The sequence below is a fragment of the Sylvia atricapilla genome, chromosome 3 (assembly GCF_009819655.1).
Source record: "Sylvia atricapilla isolate bSylAtr1 chromosome 3, bSylAtr1.pri, whole genome shotgun sequence".
Classification (NCBI taxonomy): Eukaryota; Metazoa; Chordata; class Aves; order Passeriformes; family Sylviidae; genus Sylvia; species Sylvia atricapilla.
Window position 1 is genome coordinate 23,435,526 of NC_089142.1, and position 9,570 is coordinate 23,445,095.

The following is a 9,570-nucleotide window of genomic DNA, read 5'->3' on the forward strand; positions in this document are numbered from 1 at the left end:
GTTTTACCTCAGCAGAGGAGCTGCTCCTCCACAAAGTTGTGATCTGTTCCAAACTTTAACCATTATGGGGTCTAAGGGAAGAAGGCATTTTCCCACTAGCACTTGCTAAGGACTCTTTAGTCAACATAGGCACAATAGAAATACAGCTTTAACCAAAAATGCTTCCCAGCAAACTTTTAACAGCAAAAAGTGAGGGAGAAAAAAAATTAAAAAGGCAAACTTGCCTTCTTGTTCATAATCTAGCTAAACATATGAGGTGTATTTGGTTTAATAAACTAAATGACATTATTCTGCAAATTAATACTCGTTAGCTTTTGTTTAACCCTGATAACATCCTTAAGATTACACCAACAGAAACTCCCACTGGCATACAGAAAAGCTGGAGGGTTACCTGAAATCAAGACTACATCCTTTTTGAAATCAAGTACATGATTTACAGCAGCGCCTGAACATGCGCATAGGAAGAAAGCAATTACCCTCCAGTCACTGCAAAGACAGCTGGCAAGAAGAGAAACAGTTTTCTCAAGGTCAAGAGGGAGAGGAGTGCTTCCAAGTGATAACAGAAGAACAGCCACTTTGTCCAAATCACTGACCCAGAGTCTCAAAGAGGAGGGGTTACCTAGGGATCAAAGCGCAGGGCAGAATTTGAAAATGCTGGAAAAAAGGCTTATTCCACATTTGCTGTGTTGCACAATCAAGTTTTATCTCCTGTAAATGTTAGGACAACTTAGCATATTTAGTCACTGCCCAAAGCATATCATCATATCATTTAGCAGGCAGACGTCTGATACGAAGTTTTGACACAGAGGTCAATTAAATATAGACAATTCCACTTAAATACAAGTTCATGAAATGTCTGTATATTTCTACCTGCCCAGTAGGCCATTGGTCATTAACAAAGCTATCATTAATGAAGCACAAACTCTACAGTTAGTAAACGTTTAATAAGGACATGAAAAAAAACCCAACTGCAACAGGATGCCAAGGCCACGTCAACTCACGGCAATGAGCTCAGCATAAGGAGATGATTCATTTGTTCATGGAAAAGTGAAAATTGCACTAAGCAGCATGCATTTTTTGTAAAATCTGCACACCTGTAAGGACGTTTATTCCCATTTGATGAGAGTCAACTATTTCACCAAGAAAATTAAATAATTCTCCAATGCATCCAATACAGCAGGAAAGCATTTACCAACCACATACTTCAGACAAGTTTGCTCTTGTGCTCTTATTTGCCCTGTAAGATAATGCGTTCTAAACGCCAAAACACAAACAGAGAAACCAAGGCAATAAATTTCAGGAGATTAATTTCATTAAATAGATATAAGGAGACCAAATGCATACACAGTCGATAGCAACTCAACAAATTATTTCCATAATAAGATTGAAGGCAGCATTTATTTGATTTGTCAATCAAAAAAATCAATTCGTGTCAATGTTTGCATTACCCTCAACAAAGAAAGAACTGCTGTTCTGTTGGATGATGGGGACAGGCTTTGGTGCCCTCAGAAACTCAGATATAAATCACTGCTACCAATCAGCACTCGGGAACTGCAGGGATGTCAGCCTAAGCAATGCCCTCTTAACCATATTGCTGCAATACCAAATTTAAACAGCCTTACGAAAGGTCACAGCGAAGCAATCTGACCTGGAAAAAAGTTTTTAACCAGACCAACTTGTACGTAATTCATTGATTATCCTTTCCATTTGTCCTTGTGTGTTCTTCTATTTAAGGGAAAAAGCATTTTCAACGCTAGTAGACACAAACTGCAGGAATCTCTGCATCTTTAATACATTTAAGAATCACAAAGCAAATTAGCAACTACATTACAAAGATTATTGTCAGTTTTGTGAAGTGTCTCGATGCACGCAGAGAAGTGTGCTCTATCATGCAGAAAGCATCAATTTCTTCAGTCTATTATACGGCAAAACAGCTTTGAAAAGCTTATGCTGCAGCCTGGAAGAATGTAGTTTGTACACTGTATAAACAGGAAAACAAAAGCATTACTGCAAGAGCTGAGGCCAACAGCCCCCATGGTATTCCTTTGTCTAAACAGTTTTAGAGATCTCACCCCCACAGAACTAATTCAGGACATGGTAATGACAGAAGGTAACAGAACGAGACTGACATTAAGAGGACAAAATGAATGAGTTGTTATGCAGGGGAGGTTATAGTAAACATCATAATTACCCATATGTGCCTTCACGCCCTAAAAGAAGAGCTGCCAAATCTAAGTGGAGCTTTTGTAGCTGTGAAGAGCCAACGTTTTGCTTGTGATCCATCTTAAGACAGCAGGTGTAAAACACCATGCCAAGAAAGAACAGGTAGAGGCATTTGTGGCTCTGCTCTTCAGCAATGAAAGAGCATCCCTGCCTCTCTAAGTGAACAAAATCTCTAAGTCCTGAACTAAAAAACCCCAACACACCACCAAGAGCCCATTCACTCCAAAGGGCTTTCTCAGTGCAAAAGAACCTTCCTGGCATGAGTTGTCAGAGGGAACAACTCTGCACAGCACAGTCACTCTGGCCTCCTGCCACCGTACTGGGAACTCAGTCACAGAGAGCTAAGTCACCCACCATGTGGGTAGCAGGGTAACACCTGACATGGCACTGAACCCACCCTCCCACCCAGTCACTGCTCCACACCACTACACTGCTCCTGCCCTGCCTTCTGGGCAGGCAGCAGCGAGAATGAACGCTCACTGGTGACATCCTTTTAGCACTAGGTCCAAGAGGGTCAGAGGGACACCAATACACAGAGGTATGACACTGTTTTAACATGGCACTGTAGGCAACTGCTGTTTCTCTCCCAAAGTTTTTTCTCGGGTGGGATACAGACTAGGAGATTTGCTTTGTCTGCCACCGAGTGAGGGTTGCTGAGACCATCAGAAGAAGGCAGAAGACAGGTATTTTAACCTTGTGCTTTGTCTGGGTGTCTTTTTTTCCCTAGCTCAGCAGAAACAGAAGCTTTTGATGTTGCAATGTTTACTGCCCCAAAAATGAACAAGGTAAAGGAATGAGGTCAGCTCAGTACTTGAGAGCATTTAACGAATTAGCAACTGAATGTCACTTAGAAGGAACACGCCTGCAAAGGGGCAGCTCTGGATCACGCTCGGCACTGGGCTCTCCATCTGTGGCTGCTGGACTTGAGCACTAGATCAGCCTGAAATCCTAAAATATTGTCAGTTCTACCATCATTCCCAAAAACCTGAATCTTCAAACATATTTTCAAAACTCTGCTCCTAGCAAGCTGCAAAAGAAAGTGCAATTAAAGGAACTGTCCAGAGGCCTGATGGATCTACAGCACTATTTCAAATTTCCTTTTTTTGTTAATTTATTTTCTCTAAGTTAATTCGTCTTATAAACAATACAAAATGAAAGTCAGCAGGGAAAGAGGAGATTAGACTAGAGAATTCAAAATATTTTATTTCAGTTCTGGCTGTACTAAAGACAAAGAATGCAACAAGAAGAATTCATGCTGAGAAATTTAAGAACAACAACTTACTAAAAATACTGCAATAAGTAAACCCAGACACTGGTCAGACAGCACATCCACTAAATATCATTAATGACGCTATATTTAAGTACCAAACATGCATGAGTTTTAATCAAAGATACTCCATCTGATCAGCTGCTGCTAGGTAAAAGGCACTAACTCCTAAAGTGCAGTTGTTTTTTAAAAAGCAGCATGAGGCACAGAGACCATCAGGCAGACCTTTGCCAGCTTGCAAGACAAAAGCCACACTGCATATTCATTTCACTGCTGCTCTCGCTGGTTGCATTTGAATGCTAAAATACAGGACACTTAAGTCAGAGCACATGACAAACTCACTTAGCTACCTATGAATAAAAAACACAAAGAAGAGCTTCCAGCACGCATTACATACGTAATGTGTGCCTTGTACGAAAATCAGTAAAGTCAAGCAAAATTCTGGCATATCTTTTAGTGCTCTTGACCAGCATCAGCTGGCAACAGCATCCCTGAGGGTAAATCCATGCTTAAGTTCGGCAAACTCAGCGCAGTGGCCCTTTTCATTTGCTCTTAAATTCACATAAAGCTGGGAAGGGACCTCCACCCAGCTGACCCCAGCTATCTCCACATCAGCTACAAGTTTCAGATAAAATCCTCCCTCTGTGTGCAAGTACAGGTACCCCCAGCCAGAGTACCTGCGTTGACTAGCTGCTCTGAAAGCGGACCAGGTCTAGTGCACCACAAATACACGAATACTTATATAAAAAACTCCAGCTTTTATTGCTAAACAGCAGCAGGCGATCACGTGTGCCACAGGCTGACTCTCCCCGACACAGCTTCAGCTGCTGTTAGCAGCGGTGAGCCCGCACCAGGACTTATCTCTAGCTATGGAGTACTTCAACAGCAGAGGAGAATCTCGGGCTGTGACTGCACCGAAGGAGCGAGGGCATACAATGAAATACGAATCGTCAAACTCCTCAGCGTTATTCACACGCTCTTATTCAAACCAAATAAATCCTCTCCCTCTACGCTAGCAGCTTAATACTGATGCAGCAGCACCATTAGCCCGCATCCAGAAAAACTTGGCAGCCGCAAACCCTCCACCCAACCGCGGCCACCGGCGATAATTTCGGCCGGCGGTTTACGGCAGGCCCGCGGCTGCCCGGTCCCGGCAGGGATCTGCTTTGGCCGAGATAACCTCACCCTGGAAGCAACCTGGCCCAAAACTCCCGCGAAAGGCTGTGCCGCCACGGGATACGCCTCATCCTCCTCTAGTTTCAGCTGCAGGGCGTGTTTCCATTTGCACAGAGCGGTTTTGGAGACTTCCTGATGGGAAGCATCCCAAGCGCAGCCATGCCCCTGCCTTGTTTTCTCTCGCCATCGCTAGGAGCCGGCTGAGCTCTTTGCTGGAGTTTTCTGTCACAGCCACGAGAACTCTGCCATGGCACTGAATCCCAGGGCATCAGAGATCACCCGAAGCACTGAGAATACAAATGAGCCGTACGGAGCACTGGCGTTCAGCCGCGGCTGGGACACGGCGCGGGCAGTGCACCCAGCAGAAACGCCTCTTTGTCGTCTGCCAGGAGCCCTCCTTGCTGAGCAAGCCAAGGTGCCACTATTCCTGCCCGGGTCTGCAAAACTGACCTTTTGTCTGCAGACTCACAACACAGATCGATACCGGAATGCTCTCTGGAGCGAGATCCTCACATGCTGCATCCCTGAGAATCAGGGAAAAGGAATGAGGGCAGAGAAGCAACAAACGCACGCAGAGGAGAAAACACACTACCCAAGACAATACCTCACATAACCCCGGGCACTGCTTCTAATGCTGCTGGTGCCTGAGGGCTTCCAGGAGATCAAAAGATAAAAGCCAAGTCATCAAGTTTTTAAGAAAGTCCCTGCACAGGCATCTGACACACTGACACATTTCTGTCGTTTGCCCTTCCTTTTCTGCTAATTTCCTAAGGCATGTACTCTTTAAACATCTAGGTTTCAAAACGGGCCGGCCCCTTTCAGAAGCACTGCACATGTCCAGGGCGCTGGTTTAACGCGGCGTCTGTCCTGTCCCACACACGGACCCGGGAACTACCGTGCCAGCGGCTCCAGTTCTAAACCAGTAAGGCGGTCAGGGGGCTGGGCAAGAGCTCAGGGAAGAAGGAGAAGTAACAGCCTTCCCAGCCGAGGCCGACGAGCCCTTCCGCTGACACCCTGCCTCACCGCCGGGCTGCTCCCCCGGTCGGCAGCAGCCGCCTCAGCGGGGCCGGGCCGGCGGGATGCACACCCCACACACCCGCCTCGGCGGAAAAAGACCGATCAGGGCTTCTGTCGGGAACCGTGGCAGCGCTCAGCCCTCCGCGAGCTCCCCGGGAAGGCAGCTACGGACGAGGATGGGGCTGAGGTGCGGGGTCTCCTCCCTTCCTGCCACTGTTATTTCACCCCACCCCGTGCCCCGCACGGCGGAAGGCGCTGCCGCCGCCGCCCGGGATGCAGTATCCATGGCAATGCGGGATTGCATCATGCTCTTGACTAAACTGCACCGGGAAAAAGACGCTCCCGGCGAGAGCCCCGTCCCTTCCGCCGCCCCGTCCCCTCCCTTCCCCGGCCGGCCTGCCCGCTACTGCTGGCCCCGTCCCCGGCCGCAGCCCCGCCGCTCCTCGCCGGGCGCCGAGCCCTGGCTCCGCTCCGCGCACCGCCAGCGCTGCCACCGCACTTGTTGCGCGCCCCGCGGAGCGGAGCCCCCCGCCCGCCGTAGCCCCCGTCCCCCTCGTCCTCCGTAACCCCCTCCGGGCCCGGGGGGCCGCGCCGCATCCCGTCCTCGGGGCGGGGAGCCCCGGCGCTGCGCTCCCTCCCGGCCGGGGACGCGGCCCTACCTGGCGGCGGCGGCGGCGGCGGCGCTGGGGGCAGCGGGCGGCACCGGCCGGTCTGTCCCGCTGCGAGCCGCGGGGGCGGGGCCGAGGGGCGGGCGCGGGCCGGCGGGCCCCGCCCCCCGCTCGCCGTGGGCTGACGGTGACGTCAGAGTGGTGCGGGGGGCTCACGGGCGGCGGCGGAGGGGCGCTATGACGTCACGGAGGCAGAGAGCCAATGAGGCGGCGGGGGCGGCTCGGGAGCGGCTCGTGCGGGGCTCCCGCCGGCGCGGGCTCGGGGCCGCCGCGTCCAGCAGGTCCCGGGCGGGCGGGGGAGCGGCGAGCGGCTCCTCGGCCCTCAGGGCTCCCGGCGCTCCCAGCCCGGGCCGCGACAGCGAGGGGCCCCTCTGAAAAACAATATGGGACCGTGTAATTAAAGACTGTCATAATGAGATGAGCCGCGGGCCTACATTAACGGTCCCGGACAGATGTAGTTGATATTTCCTGTATTTTGAAGTAACGGGCTTTGCAACGTGACAGCATTTCTGATGGTAAGCTCTGGAGCAATTAAGTTGGTAGTATTTTAACTCGGTTGTATAATAAAACCGCTGTTTTTTGTGTAATTTACATGCGTATGCTGAGCTGGTCCCCACAGTGTCGGGTGTCTGAGGAAGGAGTCTCGAAGCACCCTCTTTGGCTCCTTTCCAATGGCAGGGATGCTCAACAGAGGAAAAGTTTTGTCCGTGCTCTCCAGACGCTTCATTATCGCCCCGAGGTCCTAATGGGGCAACTAGTGAGGGTGCCCTGATGTTCATATGGCCAACAAGAAGAAACCAGTTTGTGTCTTTTCCTCTCTCATGTATTCCCTCCTGATGGAAGATGACCTTTTAATTCCCCCCCCCCCCAAGAGTTTGTTCCATCTCTTTGTTAATTAAATGAAAATGCTACATAAATAAAGAACAGCTTTGCTTTGCAAAGGAGAGGAGTCAAGCGGCAATTTGCATGGGATTTATTCAAGATCAAGTATCTTCACTCTATGAGAAGCAGTTAGCAATTTTAGAAAGCTGGAGTAAAAAGGCTTTCCTGGGGTTTTCCCTCAGTTATAGAAGACAGCTGGTTGGGTGAAGCCATCAAGACTGGCTATGCCAACCCAACGTCAGTCACTTCTGGGCATAGATGACATGTCCACAGTCATTTACCAAGGCCCATGTCCATGGTCATTTATTTGAAGCAATGTATTGGAACCTCACCTCAGCTGATTGACGGCCAGTGTGCAAACAGCCCCCAGAGGAGATGCTGGGTTGTAAATAGTCAAGGAGATGTCCCAGGAGGGTCAACCCTGTCCTGGGGTGCATTAGGCACAGCATCACCAGCTGGTCAAAGGAGGTGATTGCCCTACTCTGCTCTGCACTGGGGTGGCCTCACCTCAAGTCCCGTGTACTATTTTGGTCACCACAATATGAAAAGGACATTAAGGTATTTGAGAACATCAAAAGGAGGGCCATGAGGATGTGAAGGGCCTTGAGGGGAAGCTGTTTGAGGAGAAGCTGAGGTCACTTGGTCTGTTCAGCCTGGAGGAGACTGAGGGGAGACCTCATTGTGGTTTTCAACATCATCATGACGGATAGTGCAGGAGCAGGCACTGATTTCTTCAGTCTTGTAACCAGAGGCAGCATTCAAGGAAATGTCATGGACCTAAGTCAGGGGAGCTTTAGACTGTATATCAGGAAAGAGGTTCTTCACCTAGAGTGTGCTTGGAACAGGCTCCCCAGGGCAGTGGTCACAGCACCAGCCTGACAGAGTTCAAGAAGCGTTTGGACAGTGCTCTTGGGCAAACAGTGTGACTCTTGGGGTGGACTCAGGAGTTGGGCTCAATGACTCTAGGGGGTCCCTACAACTCAGCATATACAATGATTCTGTGATTCTATGATTCTGTGAGTACAACAATGCAGATTGTTTCCCAGTGGGATAAGAAATGATGTTCCTTAAGCTCTTTCTGGGCTAAGATAAAATCTCTTACTAAAGTAAACACAGAGCCTATGCCACTGTTCTTTAATCTTATTTCTTTTATTAGAGTAAAGTGTTAGGAATGCTGTTTGGTTAATGATGAAGGGTTTTTTCCTTATTTTTGTATTAAAGCTCAAATCTTTATTTCTCTGAAGGACCAAGCCCTTGCCTATGTGTTTTATCACTTTGGAAAAAAACCCCCAAACCCTACAAAAACCAGCACATGGTGAGTGTGTCTTTCTGAAGACCCTTCACCCAAATGTGTGTTTTGGATGTTTCTGAGGCATGCCTTCCTGTTTGTGAGAAGTTAAACCATCTTAATTGAATAAGGCACAAGTCCCGTTTTTTCTCACTTGAGCCAAAATGTGCTGAGCTCACTGAAACATGACCAGCATTAGGTCTTTTCACATCTTTCACACTTTATTTAAAGCACTTTTCAGTATGCTTTAAATAAATTTCCTTCCCAACAGGCATACATATTTGTTTCCATGGTTTATTGATGAGAGATGATTGCACTGAGTGTTACTTTCACAGCCAAAACAGCTTTCTAAATCTGGAAAGTGCTTAAATAATTAAGACTCAATCTGGCTGTTTAAAAATAAAAAAATAAGAACTTGAGATGCAGAAAAGGATGGAGCCAGGCACACGGAGTTTAGCTGGGGAGTGAGCAGCACCCTGTGCAGGAAAGGGATGTGTGGCTTCCTGGTCCCCATGCTGCATCCCACAGGCAGGGAAGCGTGCCTCAGGCCCACCAGAAGCTGGCACACACCTGCTGTGCCTCCCCTCACTGTGGAGTTTGCCTTTCTTGCTTGGTAGTGGGGTTTTAATGAGACTCTGTATGCCCGGGCTGCCAAGTAAGTGGCACTGGAGAGGAAAGACACAACAGCTGATGGAGGAAGTGATGAGGCTCGGGAGTGAGATTTTGGGGTTGCAGCCTGGCTCTCAGTGTGAGACTCCCAGACTCCCAGCTGGTGTGCTGGTTCAGCCCTCTCCTGGTCTATCCAAAGTGTTCATGCTGTTATCAGTCAGAGAAAAAGAGCAAGGTCACAGCATGGGAAATATCATTTCAGAATTACCCATTTGGGAGAACTAAGCAAACAATGCCAAATGTTTTGGCACTAAATGTTTTGCATTTAACAGGGGTAGGAGCTGGCCATTGTCATTCTGGGCTGCAGAAGTACTGAGTCTCAACATCATCCTCATATTCTTGGAGCATCTGCAGGTTTGTCAGGAGTAAAGACATTACCA

The 9,570-nt window shown here is 48.7% G+C and overlaps 1 protein-coding gene across 1 annotated transcript in view; it reads right to left on the reverse strand.

Annotated features, from left to right (window-relative positions):
• Nucleotides 1-6,408, reverse strand: part of ELOVL5 (ELOVL fatty acid elongase 5) — a 39,952-nt gene extending 33,544 nt beyond the window's left edge. Inside the window, 1 exon segment of the mRNA XM_066314953.1 lies at nucleotides 6,343-6,408. The gene's annotated coding sequence lies outside the window, so the exon portion shown is untranslated.
• Between the last annotated feature and the right edge of the window lie 3,162 nt (nucleotides 6,409-9,570).